This window comes from Peromyscus californicus, unplaced genomic scaffold (assembly GCF_007827085.1).
Source record: "Peromyscus californicus insignis strain IS unplaced genomic scaffold, ASM782708v3 Scaffold_22__1_contigs__length_63687245, whole genome shotgun sequence".
NCBI classification, from domain to species: domain Eukaryota; kingdom Metazoa; phylum Chordata; class Mammalia; order Rodentia; family Cricetidae; genus Peromyscus; species Peromyscus californicus.
Window position 1 is genome coordinate 18,528,967 of NW_026294525.1, and position 18,976 is coordinate 18,547,942.

General features: G+C 39.9%; 1 protein-coding gene across 1 annotated transcript in view; it reads right to left on the minus strand.

Annotated features, from left to right (window-relative positions):
- The window catches only part of Samd5 (sterile alpha motif domain containing 5), a 203,522-nt gene that overhangs the window by 13,667 nt on the left and 170,879 nt on the right, over positions 1-18,976 (minus strand). The gene's annotated exons all lie outside the window — the stretch shown is intronic.

An 18,976-nucleotide genomic window follows, 5' to 3' on the forward strand; every position in this document is an offset into this window, starting at 1 on the left:
AAAGGCCCCACACAAGCTTATGTGTTTGGATACTTGAAATCCATCTGACAGTGATGTTTTGGGATGTTACAGGAACTTTGAGGTGAGAGATATGGTACTATGTACCAGCCTTTAAGAGATATAGCCTAATCTGATTGCAACTCTGTTTTCTGTCTAATGCCATGTAGTGACTAACACAAGTTCCCACTTCCATAGACAGCACTACTGAGGCCACTGTCCCTGTCCCTTCCTTGCCATGATGGACCATACCTTCTAACCATAAGCCAATATAAACTTTTCCTTTAGGTTACTTCTGTCTTTAGCGTGACACAGTGGTGAGAAAAGTAACTAATATAAGCTTAGGACATAATAATGAAGGCGAGCAATCAACTTCTTGAAACTTTTATAAAGAATGTATTTGCTATTATTATGATATCTCTGTGCTATGTGTAAATGCAGCCATCTACATGCCATAGCAATCTGTGTAGAGATCAGAGGAAAACATTTAGGAGTTGGCTCTCCCCTTCTGCTCTATGGGCTTGGGGGATCTAATGCAGGCTATTAGGCTTATGTGGAGACTACTATAACTCACACTCGGCTGTCTCCCCAGCTCGGGAATCAACTTCTAGAATAAGGATGAGAACAAAATAAATGTGCAGGTACCGCTAAAATCTAAAGGCGGATTAAGAGCAGGAGTCATCTTTTAGCATTCAAGATCCATACTAAATGAAAGGCAAGAACAGCCCACAGTTGGAGGAATTTAACTAAAAACTATCCCAATCCAGCCTAAACCACAGGCTAGACTGATTCAACCCCCTACAGTAATGGCCTCAACGAGCAATGCACATGGCCATTTCTGTTTGTTAAATCACAGTTAATTCAATGTTTTCTGTTCTTTCACACACAATGTCCGACCCTTAATCTAAAATAACAAGGCACGTATAAAAGCAAGCCAAATATTCCTATAGAAGTCTGCATCTTTACTGAGTCTCTCTGAAGGAAGATCAAATGCTATATAATAGCTAAAATGGACTATCACGAAGACTTACATTAGAAATATTTTGATGGGTAACAGCAATATTGCATAGGTAGAATAAGAAATTGTTTCTGCCCAGAGGGAGCATCATGGACAGCAAATGAGAGCTGTTAAAAGAGTGAGTCTGAGGACAAAGGGGAAAAGCGTTGCAGTAGAGGAGCTGCTGATACAAAGCATGGATAGATGAAAAAGGCACAAAAATATTGACAAATTTACAGTAAAACTGATAGGGCCTTAGGGGAAGAACAGTTCTCTCATTGTTCGGTGCTTTTTCCATGATATCCTCAAATGTGCATCCGTATACAATGCTAATTATTCTCAAATCAAAGGAAGATCATTGACTGCATGCTGGAGGTAAATTGACTCATTACCGTAGTTGCCCCTGGAAGACCGTTTCCTCAGAACCATGGCACTCAGTCATACGCAAGTATTGGCAAGACTGAGCTGTCATGATGTTGTGACCATTGATGAGCACTTTAAAGGAAACTCCTAGTACAAAGACACCGATTGTGTATCCCAAAAAGAATAGCAGCATACATTTCCATGTGTGCTTCCATTGACAGGAAATGATATCAAACATGCTTTTCTTGTGTGTGTTTTACACAAAAGTCAAATTACAAAAACTAAGACTTTTAACATTTCTTGTTGATGATAAACAATTTCTACATCTGAACCATACCATAAAGACTCATATATGTGTTCTAATGAGATATACAAATTATAAACTTTTGGAAATCATCCAAAATGAAGGTGAATGACAGGAGCTTTGACATATAAAGTATATTGAAGAGAACTGAAGTTATATAACACTTCCCAAAGGTTTGAATTGATTTCCATTACAGAAATGTATGTGGTTAGCACAGTGTGTTTACTGAGTGCCACTGAGGACCAAGGAAGATGGAGTAAATATGGATAACTAATCTTTACTTTTCTTTTCATTTTTTTAAGGAAGACAATTCCCTGTGTGTTGTTTCAACACACTGTAGAGTTAAATGTGGAGGCTTCACTGTAGGGGAATCTGTTGAAACTACCATTGGGATCTATGATCTTCACTTAGATGGTGAGTGATGAGATACTTCAGACAGTCTATTGTTCTCATTTGAATATGGCTGCCATCAAACTCATGAAGAATGAATCTCTGGTGTCATTAGGTAAATATCTTCATTTGCCAAATATTCCTCACCAAGATGAACTGCCTCATCATAGATCCAAAAACAACAGGTCCAAATTACCATAGTCTAAAACTATGAGCCAAAATAAACCTTTCTTCCCTTATAAATGGATCAGCTCAGGTACTTTGTCATAGTAACAAAATGCTGATAAGGACAAGCTCTGTTCTTTCTCAGCTCAGTAAACCATGGTGCTTCTTTAACCCTGAAATAGAAATTCTCGGGAGGTGGTAAAGGCAAATAACCATTCAGAGACATCCCTGAAGGACACACTTTGGCAGTCTTCCTGTTCTTTCTCCTAACTTTCTTGCATTTAACCCAGCACACCGCAAACCCACAAAAGCAATCTCTTTAACTGTGAAGGAGCCTCCAGGGACGTGCCCAGTTTTCATGCGCAGTGCATGACTTCGGCGGTTTTCCACACATACTCAGCAGGGGATGTGTGCATCTTCCCTTCAATGCTTGGCTTGGTAGACAATAAATAAACCACTCCAGCAAATTACCTCTTCCCATGTACTAAACGATACCCCGGTGCCCTCTAAGACTTCATTTCCATCACTGTAAAAATTAATTCACCTCATATAGTAAGCTATGTACTTCTTGAGAGTAATTTTGTTATAGGATCAAAGCCAGCATGCTTCTAAAAGGAGAAATTCCACAGAGAGCCAGCCCATGAACATAAATCTTAGAGTAGGATCTTCTTTGCTCAGGATGCTGTTTGGAAAACGACAGATTTCCCAATATTTACTAACAAGGAAATGACGTAAATATTGAAAGACTCTTGGTATAATTCTCTCATTACAATGAGTTATGATGGTTGATAGGAGCTATCAAGAAGGCTTCAAACTAGGGACTCAGAAGTGAAAGCCCAACTGTGGATAGCTGATGACCTGAACTACAGTAAAAGCATCATGAAGTTACTCAGCTGAAACCTTCCATTCAAAAAAAATCAAAGGACACTTAGAAGATATAAGATGTAGAGACAGTATTGTGCTTTAGCTAAACATAATGACCATGGAATTCTATTGTGCATTTTAATAACTGGTATTTAAAGCATAGCTCTTAGAGTTTGTAGACTCTAATCAGTTGAGAGTTATTTTCTTCAAACAGTGTTCTTGCTGTTCCAGTAATGCCTCTTGGGTGTCTATATGAAAATGTTGTATTGTCCCATGATATCAAATCTATGTCTTAGCTTAAAATGTGGCTGCTGTAGACCTCTGGGTGAGCCCTGGGTGTTTACATAAATAGGGCTTTCGATTGGTAAGCAATTAGCCATTCGTGACATTTGGCACTGTTATGAATGCCATCAGAGTATCTAATTAAGTGTACTTATGCACATCACACTCCGTGATGCAAGGGACCCAAACACACACACACACACACACACACACACACACACACACACACACACACACACACACACACACACATGCACATTTCCTGCTTCCTGATGCTGCAAAGCCAATAACAGGCCAGAAATTCATTACAGCCTGATTATGAATTCAGCCATGATTCCTTTCGAAGAATGCAGACCACTGGTTTCCCAAGATATTTATTCTGGCATTCTTAGCCTTTTCTTCACTCTCTGCAATATTTTCTGCATTCTCAGTCGAATGAATCAGCTCTGCTACAGTTGATAGCTTGCAATGATTAACAAAAATAGGCCAATGGGTTCGGTTAGGGCTGAGTTCTATTTCAGCCTCCGAGTGTGGGAAGTATCGGTTAATGAATAAGAGCTGAAAGTAAGCTCTGCTTGACTTCACAAAAATGTCAGGTCCCTTCTCTCCATATCCTTTTCCTCCTTCCAGCACTTTCCAGTATTTCTCCCTCTCTTTCTACCTACCTTTCCCCTTCTCTTTCTCTTCCTTTTTTTCTTCTTCTCCTTCCTACCTTCCTTACTTTTCATGTTTTAGGCACTAATTAGGTATCTGCCATCTATCTATCTATCCTCTATCTTCCTCCCTCCCTCCCTCCCTTCCTCCCTTCCTCCCTCTCTCCCCTAGCTGGTCCTAGATATCTTTCCTACCTAACAACTGCTTACTGTCCACTGAAATAAACCCTTCCTACAATGATACACTTGGGAGGGGGGTAAGTGGGATGGTAGAAGAACTATTTAAAATAGCATTAGACCAATTCCCAGCGTAGGAAGAGCCTAGGTTGAGTTGATGGAGAAAGAATGAGTAGCTAGAGGATAATGTAAGAAAGGGAGAATTTGTATACAGCAACACATGGAAAGCCCCAGAGGCCCAAGAAAGCCTGGCACACAGAATTTTTATCTGCCTAGCAGAAGGGCACAAAACAAAAGCTACAGCAAATGAATCTGGAGGTGGATGGAGGCCAGATAATGAAGTCCTCTGAAGATTTGGTAGAAAGGTTTAAACTTTATCCAAAGGTCACGGGAGGCAACTGTAATGTTCTAGGCAGAAAAGAAGGGGTTAGAACCACAATTTAGGAAGGTGGGGGGTTGTCAAAATAGTAAAACCATTTATAAGGCTTTTTGAATTTCTACAGGGAAAGAATCAAGGTAGTTGGACTTGGAGTCCTTAAAAGTTTTATTATCTCTTCTTAAACCTGAGAACAGCTCTGGGAACTTCTGGAAGTTTCTGGCTAATCAAATAGGCATACCACATCTTTCCACCATGCTTGGTGTTAACAGCTGATAAGTAACAGTACCAGCTCTAAAACCACACACACACACACACACACACACACACACACACACGATATAAAAGTTAATCGTTGTTATACAAAACCACTTCTCCACACTTAAATGATTCTCCCTAAGTATGGCCCCTATAATTAATTTTATTATTAAAGCCGTTTGTGGATTTTTTTCACTGCTGTTGTTTTTGAGATCGCTCATGTATCTAAAAATTGTCTCACACTTGCTATGTAGCGGAGGCTGTCCTTGAACTCTGGACTGTTTAATAGAACATGCCCCCACCAAAGCGGGTGAAGTACAAAATAGTTAATGAACTCCAATATCCACAACCAAGAAATTTGCCAGCCTGGCATTTTAGTAAGATATTCAGACATTTAAAAAGTAATTACTCTAAATTGTAATTTCACCCAACTTAGAAATCTAAAAACGTATTCTTTGAAGTTATAACATAAGAAAAAAGAATCTTACGGTTAGCCATATTAAAAAAAATACCTGTAGTAGTTTGAATAGAAAGGGGCTCCTGTGTTTGAATACAGTGTCCCTTGTCGATGGAATTGTTTGGGGAAAGATGAGGAAGTGGGACCTTGGAGGAGGTGAACTGCAAGCCTCCCACCATCTCCAGTGATATCTCTGCCTCCTGCTTGTGGTTCAAGATGTAAACTCTCAGCTGCTGCTCCAGCCACCTGCCGCTGCCTCCATCTACCATCATGGGCTCTAACCCTCTAAAACTGTAAGTCCAAATAAATTATTCTTTCTATAAGTTGTCTTGGTCATGGTATCTTATTAAAGCAATAGAAAAATGACTAAGACAATATCTTACAAAGAAAAGAACTATCTATAGTTAACAGCGGTAGCTCAGCATGGAGAGCTCATGTTTAAAAATGGACTCCAGGTGCATGCAAACACAGCTCTGGCTGGCTTTTCCCAAGAAGGGCACAAGTGAATAGCAAGAAACATCATTTTACCAGTGATTTCACAGCATCTCTTTGCCAGAAAGCAGTGAACTGTAAAACTAATGCAGTGAAACCAGATGCATGTGGGTACCACTATGTAGCATGTTTTAAACCAAGCATTCAGTATGCAGAGTCCCTGTGAGCTTTATGCTTCCATGTCTTAAATGCGTCTGTGAGGCTCATTTGTTACCATTTGGGCTCATTTATCACCCTAAAGGAACAATTACAAAAGAAAACATATTTGATCAAGTATGGCGCTTGAACAAGGAGAAACTTCTATGAATGATCTTCATAAATCACATAACTCACATAGGCCTTCTTCATTACTCTACATAGGCCTTAAGAATAGAAACATCTTTCTGAAACTATTTCCACTCTTTTATCATTTTCAAATGCTGGCTGTCTTTATATATCATTAGCCCTTCATGAACAGAATCTAATATCATTCCAACAAAACTATGAGATAGACCACATGAATTTACTCAGGCTACTGTAACAAAGTACCGCAGGCTGAATGGCTTAAACAACAGAAATTTCTCATGGATCTGGAGGCTGAACTAGGACGAGGGCTGTGAGGTTCCAAGGACTGTGAGGTTCGTTAACTGTTCAGGTCTTCCCTCCTTTGTTAGTGCACTGCTCCTGTTTCCCAGTGCTTTAAAAGCATTGATTTATCTTCTGTTCATCTGAATGTCCTCTTTCTTATAAAGACACCAATTGTACTGGTTTAGGACATGGTCTGAGGATCTCACTTTGGTGCTCATAAGAGAACTAGAAATCAGAAATTCAACATAAGAACTGGGGAGGGGGGATAATTCACATCAGCATATACTATATTATAATTCCATTTTGCAGATGGGATAGTTCAAGGCTAGAGAGACAGTAAGTTGTGAAGTGAATATCCTCAGGAGTCTATCTGGTTTGAAAGATCTTATTCACCACCTTAAACTGCGCTCTAGCCCTGACTTCCCATCCCATACACCACCCTTCATCCTACCAGTCAAATGAATAAGAATCAGCTGATGAAGAAACACAAACATTGTTTTTGCCCCAGAGGCCGGGAGAAGCACAAACACAGCACGCTGCAAGCTTTTGTTCAGTATCTCCACGATATGGGATTGCAATCAGCGTCTCAGACACAGAACATAAGAGAACTTGACTATGAATGCCAGGAGCTTTCAATTAATGCTGGAAAACACCAGTGCAAACAAGTTCAAAAGACAAAAGATAAACTTTAAATGACTGTCTCCATTAACTGGATAATGAGAGGTTTTACAATCAAACACTTGCAAGAAGATAAGAAACGCAGGAAGGAAGCGGAGGGCGTTTTGAATTTAGATCAGGCTGGCCTAATATGTAGGAAATCTACAGGGGACTTCCTGTTATTGCAGAACAGCTGGGAAAGGAGTTTCAGGAGCCTTGGGGCACAGCTCAGTAATGATCAAGTCATTCTTTTTCAACCACCATGGCTTTTAAATATTCTGTCCACCTCCACTTTCAGCAATGTATTACAAATACAGTTTCTATAAACAAAATGTGTAGACACTCCAGAAAGGGCAGATTAAGGAAATGATTAGAGACAGGAGATAGATCAAAGTGAAAAGAAAATTCAGAATCTATTTGGATTCTTAAGGCCTGAGTAGATCTGGAAAGGAAACTACGAAGAAGATGCAGAGCCATTTCTTTTGGTTTAAATCAGACCCTATTCAACCATAAGCATTCGGATGTTCAGACAAAATTGTATATTCAAAGGAATTTTTAATTACTTAAGTCAAAAAGTCTAAGATCAACTCTTTTGAAAGTTTAGTTCTGTATGAAATGTCAAAATTAACTAAAGAGGCATATTATCAAGTTTTTCAATCATGTAAGAGCAAGTCAGAAAACAAGAAGAAATCAGAAGAAATGTGAAATATTTTTATGATATATAAATTCCAGAAAATGATCATCATAGATATTGTAGGTCCATGAGTAACCCTCTGTGGTAATTATAACTTTTCTCCTCAAAGGACACATTAGCTACAACTTTCCAAGAGAACTTGACTCCACCTGACCTTTGGATATAATCAAGTATAGACCATTAGTTCATACTTAAACAATAGGAAGTAGTTTGGACAAGACTTTATAAAAGTCAACAGATCACACACATCTCAACACAGTTAGGAAATGTGTAGTGCTAACAATCTCAGTCCCCTTGTGGAGACAGCACCTAAGCTATGTGGACCAGAGGAAGGTTACCTTTCAGGATTGTCCCAACGAATGAATGACCTCAGAATCCCCAATTAAAGCTTCTGGTTTTAGAGACAAAGAATTCAAATCTTTTTGTTGTTGTTGTTGTTGTTGTTGTTATTTTGGTCTCCTTTCTCACGTAAAGATTTGTCCAAAGATGTAACGGCTAGTCATGACTGTCAGTTTCACTGGATCTGGGATAAACTAAGAAACAGTGCCTCTGGGTGAGACTGTGAAGCTCTTTCTTGGAAGGACTAACTTAAGAGGAACACCCCCCCAACCCACCCAGAGTGAACAGCACTTTCTGATGGCAAAAAACAGATATAAAGAACGAGGCTGCTTTTGCATACTTGTCCTTTCTTCTGGCTAGTCGGTGCATCTACCCTTTTGCTATTGGTACTACTCTCCGCCTTCGGTGATATCAGCTTACCAGTGCAGACTGAAGAGCATCAGCTCGCCAAGAATCTTCCAGGCCTTCCTGGCCAGACTCAGACTGCTGAGACATCCAGTCTCATAGACTGTGGAGTTACTAGGTCCTGAGTTTTTCCAGGGTAAGAGAGTCGTTGTTGGACTTCTGTCTTGGTGTTCTATTGCTGTGAAGAGGCACCATGACCAAAGACACTCTTATAGGACAAAGCATGTACTTGGGGCTGGCTTGCAGTTTCAGAGGGCTAGTCCATTTTCATCATGGTACAGAGTGCAGCAGCACACAGGCAGACATGGTGTTGGAGAGGCAGCTGAAAGTCCTATGTCTGGATCCCCAGGCAGCAAGAAGAAAGAGATACTGGCCCAGCTTGGGATTTTGAAATTTATATCCCCCCACCATGACACACTTTCTCCAACAGGGCCACACCACCTAATCCTTCTCAAGTAGTGCCATTCCCTGATGACTAAGTTTTCAATTCTCTGAGCCTTTGGGGGCCATTCTTATTTAAACTACCACAACCATGCAGACCATATTGTGTAAACCAGTCTAATGAATTCCTATGTAATATATACTAATTCTGTCCATTCTGTTCCTCTAGGAAACCCCAACTTATAAGAAAGAGCATTGTTTACCTAAGCCACAATTATTACCAAATAAGTTTTACAATGTAAAACACATTTCCCCTCCCAATGCATATTTGAATATATTTAGACCTAGGAAGAGGCTAAAAGTTCAAGTATGTAAAGAATATATAACAATATATAACCACAGGCTATTAACAAACAGAACAGAGAAAGAAATTATCCAATAGCCATCTTTTCCTTGATTATGAGTGAGGTGATAGCCAGTGAAAAATTTGACCACTGAAAGGTTAACAATAGGTCCTTATCTTTGGAAACCATAGTGCTGCCCTGGCATAGAAGTATATTTTCAGCATTGCTGCTAATCCCACTGAAAAGCACAGTGACACAATGCCAATGCATATGTAAATAATTACCAAGTGGCAGATAATTATGCTGAAATCAATAGCTGGACAGCTGGGTTACTCTATGTCAAAACCTAGGCAATTCAATGAAAGCTCCCCTAAGGAATATTCCCAGTTGTTATGGCAAATTTCCCTGTTACTTCTGCATTTTGATTGATTAATACACAATGCACCTTGACGTGTTTTCTACTTGTGATGCAAAATGCTCAGGACACGTGAGAAGACAGTTGGGTTCTTCTACGATTTCTTAATGGAATTTTGCTTTAATCTTTTAGAAACACAGCAGATATTTTAAATTCTTCCTGTAGCTTTAAAGAGACTTCACTTCAATATTCCAAAGATGATATGATAGCCTTAAGCAGGATGACTGTTTGAATAGATAGATACATCAGGAAGTTTTCTGTAAATTATTCCTTTTATAGTTTCACAGGCAGACATCGATAGGAATGCTCAGAGATGTCTAAATCTGACACTATAAAGTATACATTACTGCTAGCATGTCTCTATGCATTCATGAAAACAACATTTTCTTTATTAAGATAGGACATGTAATATTAACTTAGGGCAGGGTTTTTTTCTGTAGAAGGAAAATAAAACAAGTATCATAGGATAACAGTGAAATTCTATTTCCAGTCCATCTTCCTATCCCACATGGTTCAGCTCCACCTCACTGGTCCAATGGGAAGGATTTTAACACCCTCCATACACACAAGTGTTGCAATTCTCTCCTAAATCCATCTTCACAATTCCCCTCATGGTGCTCAGTGCTGACAGCCATCCTTACTGGTGACAAAGTATGTTTCATGCTGGGTACCTCACAGGGGTGACAAGTTTGCATCTAACTGAGGTGCTATGTCAGCCAGATACAGGGATGTGATCTACAGAGGTAACCTGGGATCTGTCAGTGGATCCCCAGAGAAACAGGACAGGTTCAACCATAAGTGCATGGTGACATTGGCATTTCCATTCTGGTTTTCTTTTCTTTTTCTTTTTCCACAAGTCCCTTCTTTCCCTGTTGAAAGTATGGACCACATGTCTTCTGGCCCTTTTTGTTTATGGGAACTGTCTGTCTTTTCTTACAAAACCATTTGTAATACAAGACAATGCTTCTTCCCATCCCCCCATGCCCACACCACAACCTGTCACAGCCCATTGTTCTGATTTGCATTGGAAATATAATTTGTAATTGCCTATAAATTAACTATAGGATTTAAATTTCTCTTCCGGGATTACTAGAGTAGTCCAATCTATTTTGCATCAGTTTCTATTTGACACGAATATTTAAATGTAATTTTTTCATTAAAGAGATGATGAGTGAAGAACATAATTTAATGGAATTGTGCCTAATAAAATGAGAAGGGTTTGGGCAATAATTGGAAGTTTTTTTTTTTCTGGAAATTAAATGTTCAGTTTCTCTACATACTCTTTTGTAGGCATGAGCCTTGACTATCCTATGAGTTTTTGCTCATAAAATATTAAAATGAAACTGTTCTTGAAGCATTGAAATTTCCATGGAACTTCATGTACATGGATGTATGTCTGCAGGTAAGGATATGTTTTCTTATCCAGGACTGCCTATGTGATACTCCAGCACAATGAAGACAGGAGTGTTCACCTGGCATTTGGAATGAACTTCACTTCAACAGTATCTCTACACTTAAAATATTTGCTTAGATATGTGTGTGTATGTGTGTGTGCGTGCGTGTGCGTGCGTGCGTGCGTGTGTGTGTGTGTGTGTGTGTGTGTGTGTGTGTGTGTGTGCATTCTGTACTTACAAGAAAACATATTATGGTTTGGACTTTGTAGCTCAAATGTTCTGCCCACTCTCAGCTCTCGAATACAGGAAACAAGGCTGAAATAATTAGGTAACATCTGAACCATTATTTTCTAGGCCTTAAGATTTTAACTGCTAAAGTGCCTGTGTAGAAATGTGTTTCCCCATTGACAAACATCTTTTTATTTTCATTTATTTAGTTTGTGTGTAGACATGGGGAGGAGATGCACACTCATGCTATGACATGCAACACGCATGTGAACGTCAGAGGACAACTTGCTATCATTCTTTCTACCACTTGGGGCCCTGGGATTGAACTCAAGCTGCCAAGCTTGGTGGCAAGTGCCTTTTCCCTCTGAGCCTTATTTCTGGCCCCGTTTGATAAACATCTCCAACAATCAGATCTTCTTTGACTTCAGCAAACAATGAAAAAAGCATGAGATGCAGACTGTCAAAGCTGGGTTCAAGATGAAACATCCCAGGTACAAGTGAGTCAAAGGACATCCTATAATGTGTCTGGGCAGAAATAGAAAATGGAGAGGTTTGCCCCTGCAATGGGAACCATACTGAGTTTTTCACCTTCTATTTCTGGGTACTTGGCCCAGGAATCAGGTTCCTGGGATCTTAGGCATTAGAATGGAAAGAGAACCAGCTGTATGTAGATTGTGTGGGAAACAGACATACGCACAACACAAGCAGATTATTCAATGTTTCACACAAGCACAGATGAATTCTGTTGCTTCTGACCTTGAACATATCAGAGAGCAGCCGTTGCATTGTAAGAGCACTCACTGGGACCAAATCGGTGCATTGAGCACCGTGAGTGGCAAGACAGATTTCACTCAACCAAGCTGATATTAACTATTAAACATCTGACCGGAAAATGGTAGTATTTTCTCTTATTAAAACAAACTATGAAGTTCCCTAGCTTCTCAGATTTTTATTAACCTCAACATCCTTCAGCAATGACCTTCACACAGCATAATTTTCATTAGCATGCTTCCCTCCTAACTCTGTAAAAACCTCTTCTCATCACCATGGAACCATCACCTCTCCTTATGAATCAGTTCCAAAATGTCACCTCTCACCTGAAATTCTGCTTATGCACAAATGCTCCCCACCCTCCCTAAATGATCCATGGCTTACCACACATAGTGCCAAAGCTTTGCAGAGTGTAATCTTAGCATGAGGCCCTTCTTTTTTCCAAATCTTTAGTCAAATGCCTAATGTCCAGTAACAATTTTAAAGCAAGTATCTAAGGAAAGATGTGTTTTTAAAATATTTACATGTTTTTCATCATTTAGTCTTTGAAAATATTTTTTTCTACTTTTTTAAATCTCCAGCTCTGGTTTATTCAAAATCAGCATGGTAAATCAACTTATTTTTAATAAGTTATATTCCAGAGCATCTTAATTTGATTACCTTAAAATTTTATAAATGATCACAACCAAATAAATGACCTATTTTAGCATGTTGTTTATTTTTTAAGACATTTTGTATCTTCTATATAATTATGTCTTTACTAATGTGGGTAGACACGTTCACATATTATGTTTATAACTGTTTATAATGTTCATAACTGTTACACATCATGTTTGTAGTATCACTTATCACTTTTCTCTAATCATATCCTTGGAGAGGATGTAGAGATAGTGTCCAGGGTCCCTTGGTGTTTAATTATAATTATTCTGTGACCTAACTCTCCTGTGTAGGAGGCCTGAGAAACAGGTGTCAATGTACTACATGGAAAACAAACAACGAACTTTGTACCTGAAAATGTAAGGATTCAAGCTATTTTTCTTCCAGCTGAAACAATTATAATCAGGCCCATTAACATGACTCCTCCTTCTACCCTGACCTGCCTTCCTCTTCCATCAGATAGCTGTTATTTAATGTGCAAGGCTGTGTTCTGCAGGCACTCGATCTGCTCTGTAGCAAGAACATAACTCAATCTGTGCTTTCAATTTCCCACCAGCAGATCCCACTCAGCATTATCTACTCTCTTAATAACACTTTAAAAATATGCCAGTTTTTCTGTGCTCTGGGAAATCATGGGGCAGAAACGAGGTCTTTCTCATTGGAGACTGAGGCCCAGACTCTAATACAGACCCACTTGGACCTCCACTGGTTAACACGTGGGCACCAGTGACAATGCGCAGGATGAGGCCTTGCTCAGTCGGTGTAAAACACATGGGATAGGGAGTACAATGCAAACCTATGAGGCCAGCTCACATGACACAGCACACATGACATGGAAGTTCAGAATGTCACAGAAACAAGAGAAATGGACCTGAATTTCTGGACTTCAAACAACAACAACAAATCAAATCAAATCAAATTAAACAAACAAACCCTTCCGGCTGGAAGATGGTGTGGGTGAAGGCACTTCTCTCACCTGAGCTTGGCCACTTGAGTTTTGTGTCCCAACCCCACATAAAGGTGAAGGAGAGAAGCAATCTCACAAAGCCACAAGATTGGAAGTCACAACAAGCCAGGAGGTAGCTCCTTCCTTCTACTGATGGTTCCCCAGAATCGAACTTAGGCAGCCAGGAGGGCTTTGCACACAGAGCTGGTACTTTCTGAGTAACCTCGCCTGACCCATTTTGAACAATATTATGTGTCAATAAGAAAGAAAATAAAGATTGGGAATAAGAAAGCAAAGTAGGTTTATTGTTGTTGTTCGTTTGTTTGTCGAAACAAATAACATTCTCTACTTCAAACAGAGGACTAAACTGACTTCCAGAGCTGAGGCCCGAAATCTCCCCCTCCAAAGAACAGATTACCACACTCTTGGTGTTTGGCAGTGAACTTGGAAGGGCAGGTTATTTCCTGTAATTAGTACTGCCTATCAGCAGCAGTGACGAATTTCAATCTTGCTTTGATTCAATATAAAACGCTTAATTCAACTATTAGTCAAACACAGATAACACAAACTTCCGTTCAGATCCATGTGTGACTTGCCTCTGCTGACCTCAGAGAGCATGGGAGCCCTGGGTCTTGCTAATCTGAGTCATATAAATTATACCCTGAAATGTTTTTAAAGAATTTGCAACTTGCCGGTTAATAACTAGCTAACAATACACACCCTGTTTATTCTAGAATTACTGCCGACAGAGGAATAGGTTACAGCCCCATTCATGCTGACTCTCTCCCTCGTGAATAAAACGTTTCACACTCAAACGTTTAGTGTTTAAAGACGGGGCTTGTTAGTTAAATGAATTAATCTGGTGTGAAAACTATTTGCATTTTTAACATCATCAGAGTTTCTTTCACCCCCAACTGTTTAGTTCACTGCTAGTATGATTATAATTGGCAAGAGGGGAAAAGGCATTTTATTAAATGCTAACCGGCATTCAAGAATTCTCAAACAACTTCTAAGACCTTCTAAAGCTACCAAGCAAGTGGGTGGGGTGAAGGAGACTCTCAGCACTGTTTCTGCAAGAAGAACAGTTTCTTCCTTCTGCAGCTGGAGTCATTTCCTCACATGTGTCTGCCTGTCATGCATGTAGCTCATGCAGACATACAAATAACATGGATTGAGTGCTTGTTTTGTGGTAGGCATTGTGGTAGGTTCTGAGGACTAGCAAATTGCAGACAGTGGGGATTCTGGCTGAAGGATGGAGTCAGGATAGAGCAGTCCTCTAAATAAGATGAGAAGCCATTTCTCTAAGCTGAATGTGGTTGATCACAACTATACTGTCAGCCCCTGAGAGAATGAAGTAGGTTTACAGGCTTGAAACTAGCCTCAACTGCATGTGTGCTGATGATGCATGAGTGCCTCGTAGATATGAATTTGTTAACTGCCAGGATAAATGAATGAAATAATTGTCCTATGGCCAACTACTGCCACGTCAAAAGTGTGCTCAGCATACCGGGGCCATGACTAATAGAAGTCTATATTAGACTCTTGAGACTGAACATTCCAGAGTACGTCACATTTGAGTGATGGCGAAAGGATAAGGTGAAGTGGGCTAGGCCATGGGGGACAAAGGAGAATATTGGGCTTTGACTATGAAATGCCATAGCTCCAACAGGCTCCAGGATTACTGCCCACTGGGATGTTCAGCCCTGCCTTGGGCCCACGTCAATGGAACCCCTGTGTACCAAGCTCTGACACTGTGAGCCAAAATAAACCTTTCCCCCTTACGTTGTTTGTCCCAGGAGAACATCATAGTGACAAGCCTAGCTAACGCAAAGAACAGAGACTATTTACTGTCCTAGACTGAACGCATCCCCAGAAACCTGATGTTGGAACTCCTACCACAAAACGACTACATTAGGAGGTAAGGCCTTTGAGACATGGTTACATCCTGAGATGGAACATTCATGAGTGGGCTTGGTGTCCTAGAATAGACCTTGAGAGAACACTATGATCATGGGTAATGGCCATCAAAAAGCCAAGAAGGGCGTTCCATCAGACACCAGATCTGCCAGCTTACTGGGGTTAGACTTCCCAAGCTTTACAGCTGTAAGAAATAAATTGTTGTTGTTTTCCTGCTCAGTCTATGGTGATTTGTTACAGCAGCCTTCACTGAGACAAGTCTATGTATATATGATGAGCGTGTATATATAACTCGTTCACACATAAAGGCACAAAAGCACACAGGCTATTTACTTTGAGCTAAGTTATTTATTCAGAGAACTTTTCCCTCTTTCTCAATCTCTGTCCCACTGGTCTTGCTGCATGCTAAAATACAAACAGTGGTGGGATTCCTAAATAGGATACAGCCATATGAAAAGATATGCTAGGCCTTGTATGGGCATCCATCCATAGAATCTGATCTACTTTATAGCTCCATGAAATGGGCATTGAGATACAATAATGTAAACAAATTCCTAAAGTCACATAGCTAACAGAAGAAAAACAGATTTCCCCTGTAGGTTAGACACATGGTCAAAACCAACAGCTCTAGGTTACAGAGCTAGACAGCCCCTCTTATCTTAGGGGATACTGGAGATTCCTATAAAATGGCACAATGTTACAGGGAGAGATGAGGATTGGAATCTCCAGCTGCAATATGGGGGTCAAATACAATGCAGGAATAGGTAGCAGGAGCCCTGACTCATCGGTATAATTGGGCTTTTGGCGGCCAATGAGGCCTGGATGGCGTCGTCATAGAGGATTGCCTCAGATGTTACCTGAGTGTGTATCCAGAGTGCCTGAGCAAATATAGCTCTTTGCCCCTCTCCCGAATTCCCTTTCTTCTTTCATTCTTTTCATCCACCCCTTCCTGGCTCCCTTCCTTCTTTCATTCATTCTTTTAAGTGCTGAGGATAAACTCATGCATGCCAGTCTAAACAGTTATCATTGAGTGACATCTCCACTCTATCCTTCCCATTTCCCATGTCAACTGTCTTAGGAAGATATGAAAATGATGAACATTGCAGTTTGGATGTGAAATGTCTCCCACAGGCTCACGTGTTTGAACACTTGCTCTCCAGTTAATGGTGCTGTTTTGAGAAGCTGTGGGACCTTCAGAATGTGGGGGTCTCACTGGATAAAGGGGGTTACTGGGAGAAGGCCTTATAGATTATGCATGACCCTGGTTCTGGACAAGCTCCTTCTATGTCCTGAGTGCATACTGCCTTGCCTAGAAATGTAACAGGCCATAACAGGTTTACACTATCGTGTTTTCCTTGCTAAGATAGATTCTATTCCCTTAAACCATAAGCCAAAATAATAAAACCTTTATCTCTTAAGTCACTTCTTTTTGGTATTTCATCTTAACCATGAATTAAATAATGGATACAACTAACATTAAGTATCATTCATATATATATATATACACACATATATATATACATATATACACATATAAATATATATATATATATATATATATATATATATATATATATATATATATATATTTGGATAAGATCCACCCTATTAAGCACAATCGAAATGAGTATTCAGGAGAGAAGAATGTAGAAGCCCACAGGTTACATGGTGAAGGAAGACGTAAGCAAGGACAAGGTTAGACCATAGAAGGGATGGATGCAAGTGGGTACCAGACAGCATGAGTGAGGGAAGCGGTCAGCATAGACAACATGGAAAAACTAGGTTCCTCCATGAATGACATGAGGAGGGAGAGTCAGTCTATTTGCCTCTTCCCACGGGATTCCCCCAGCCAGCCCATCTGAGGCATAGTGGGGTGTAGTTGACTGTTGTTTTGTTTTTTACTTTTTGGGCTCTTTTTTCTTTAGGGACCCACCACACCGCTCCCCAATAAACTACACAGGGAGGCTTATTGTTTCATATGAATGCCCCGCTTTCACCTGACCTGTTGCTAGCCAGCTTTTCTTAAATTATCCAGTCTACCCTTACCTCTGGGCTTTTATCTTTCTCTATTCTATATACCTTTCTTTACTTCTTACTACATGGCTGGCTGTGATGCTGGGTGGCTGGCCCCTGACGTCTTCCTCTCCTTCTTTTCCTGCTCCTCAATCTCTTCCTCCTAGATTTCTCCTCATATTTATTCTCTCTGCCTGCCAGCTCTGCTTATCCTTTCTCCTGCCTTAGTATTGGCCATTCAGCTCTTTATCAGACCAATCACGTGTTTTAGATAGGCAAAGTAACACAGCTTTACAGAGTTAAACAAATGCAACATAAAAGAATGCCACACATCTTTGCATCATTAAAGAAGTGTTCCACAGCATAAACAAATGTAACACATCTTAAAAGAATATTCCACAGCAGTTGGGAGCAGACATTCCATGGAGGAAACACTCTGAGTTCTCTCTCCTAGGAGATGTTCATTTGATCATGCACGGATGATCTCAAAGATAAGAAATGAATTAAGGGGAAGATAAAATTTGCTCTGTTCTAGCTACTTTTGGAATGCCCATAAAATGCAAAGAATTAAAAAATGTGTACACACACAGAGAGGTACATGCTTTGTCAGTCTTCTCAATGTCCCTGCTGTGCAAAAGGCAAAAGGTAGACTGGGTAATTTAAGAAAATCTTTGAACTTCTTTCCTGGCCTTACCTTACATGTGAAGAGCATATGCATCTTTCATCCCCTAAGACAAGGTCCCAGTCCTTCCTAGTCTGTATTCTAGTTAGCTAGCACAATATTTAGCACATAGAAGACTTTGAAATTTCTGGATGAAGAAAGGAACAGAAGCATACATATAGTTATAGACATGATACACATGGGAAGGAAAGAATAATCGTATTATGAATATCTACTGCAATAACTTTAATTATCAGTTTCATATAATGTAGCCAATTTAATGTCCTGATCCATGTGTTTGCCCTGTATCCTACAGCTGGCGAAGAGTAAAAGCCATGTTGAAATCTAAATAGTCACTCCAAAATGAGGAGCGCTCTAAACACATATGTACAACTAGTCCAAGAACAATCAGAACTTCTTTACTTTTGGAGTTTTATGGGGAAAATCATAGAAGCTCAGAGTAAAAAAATCCCAACTGATAAATGTATCTGTGATAATATCAACTAACTGATGACAAAACAAAGATACTTCAACAGATACATCACGGAAACATCTGTTCATTGTCCAACGAGAAAGGTGAGCACTTTCTTTATTTAAATACCCAGATTCTGTGAGCTGTAAGTCTCCTCAAGTTGCCTAAGAGAGAAATGCCTGGTATGGAAGTGAGAGGTTCACAGGCCTCCACAACTAAACTGTGGCAGGATTTTGATGTTGGTAAGCAGTTTCTGTATCGTAGACTGTCATTTATGATTGCTGATTTCTGTCTTTCAAAATCACCTTCGCAGCTATCCCTATAAATCTCTTACAATTAA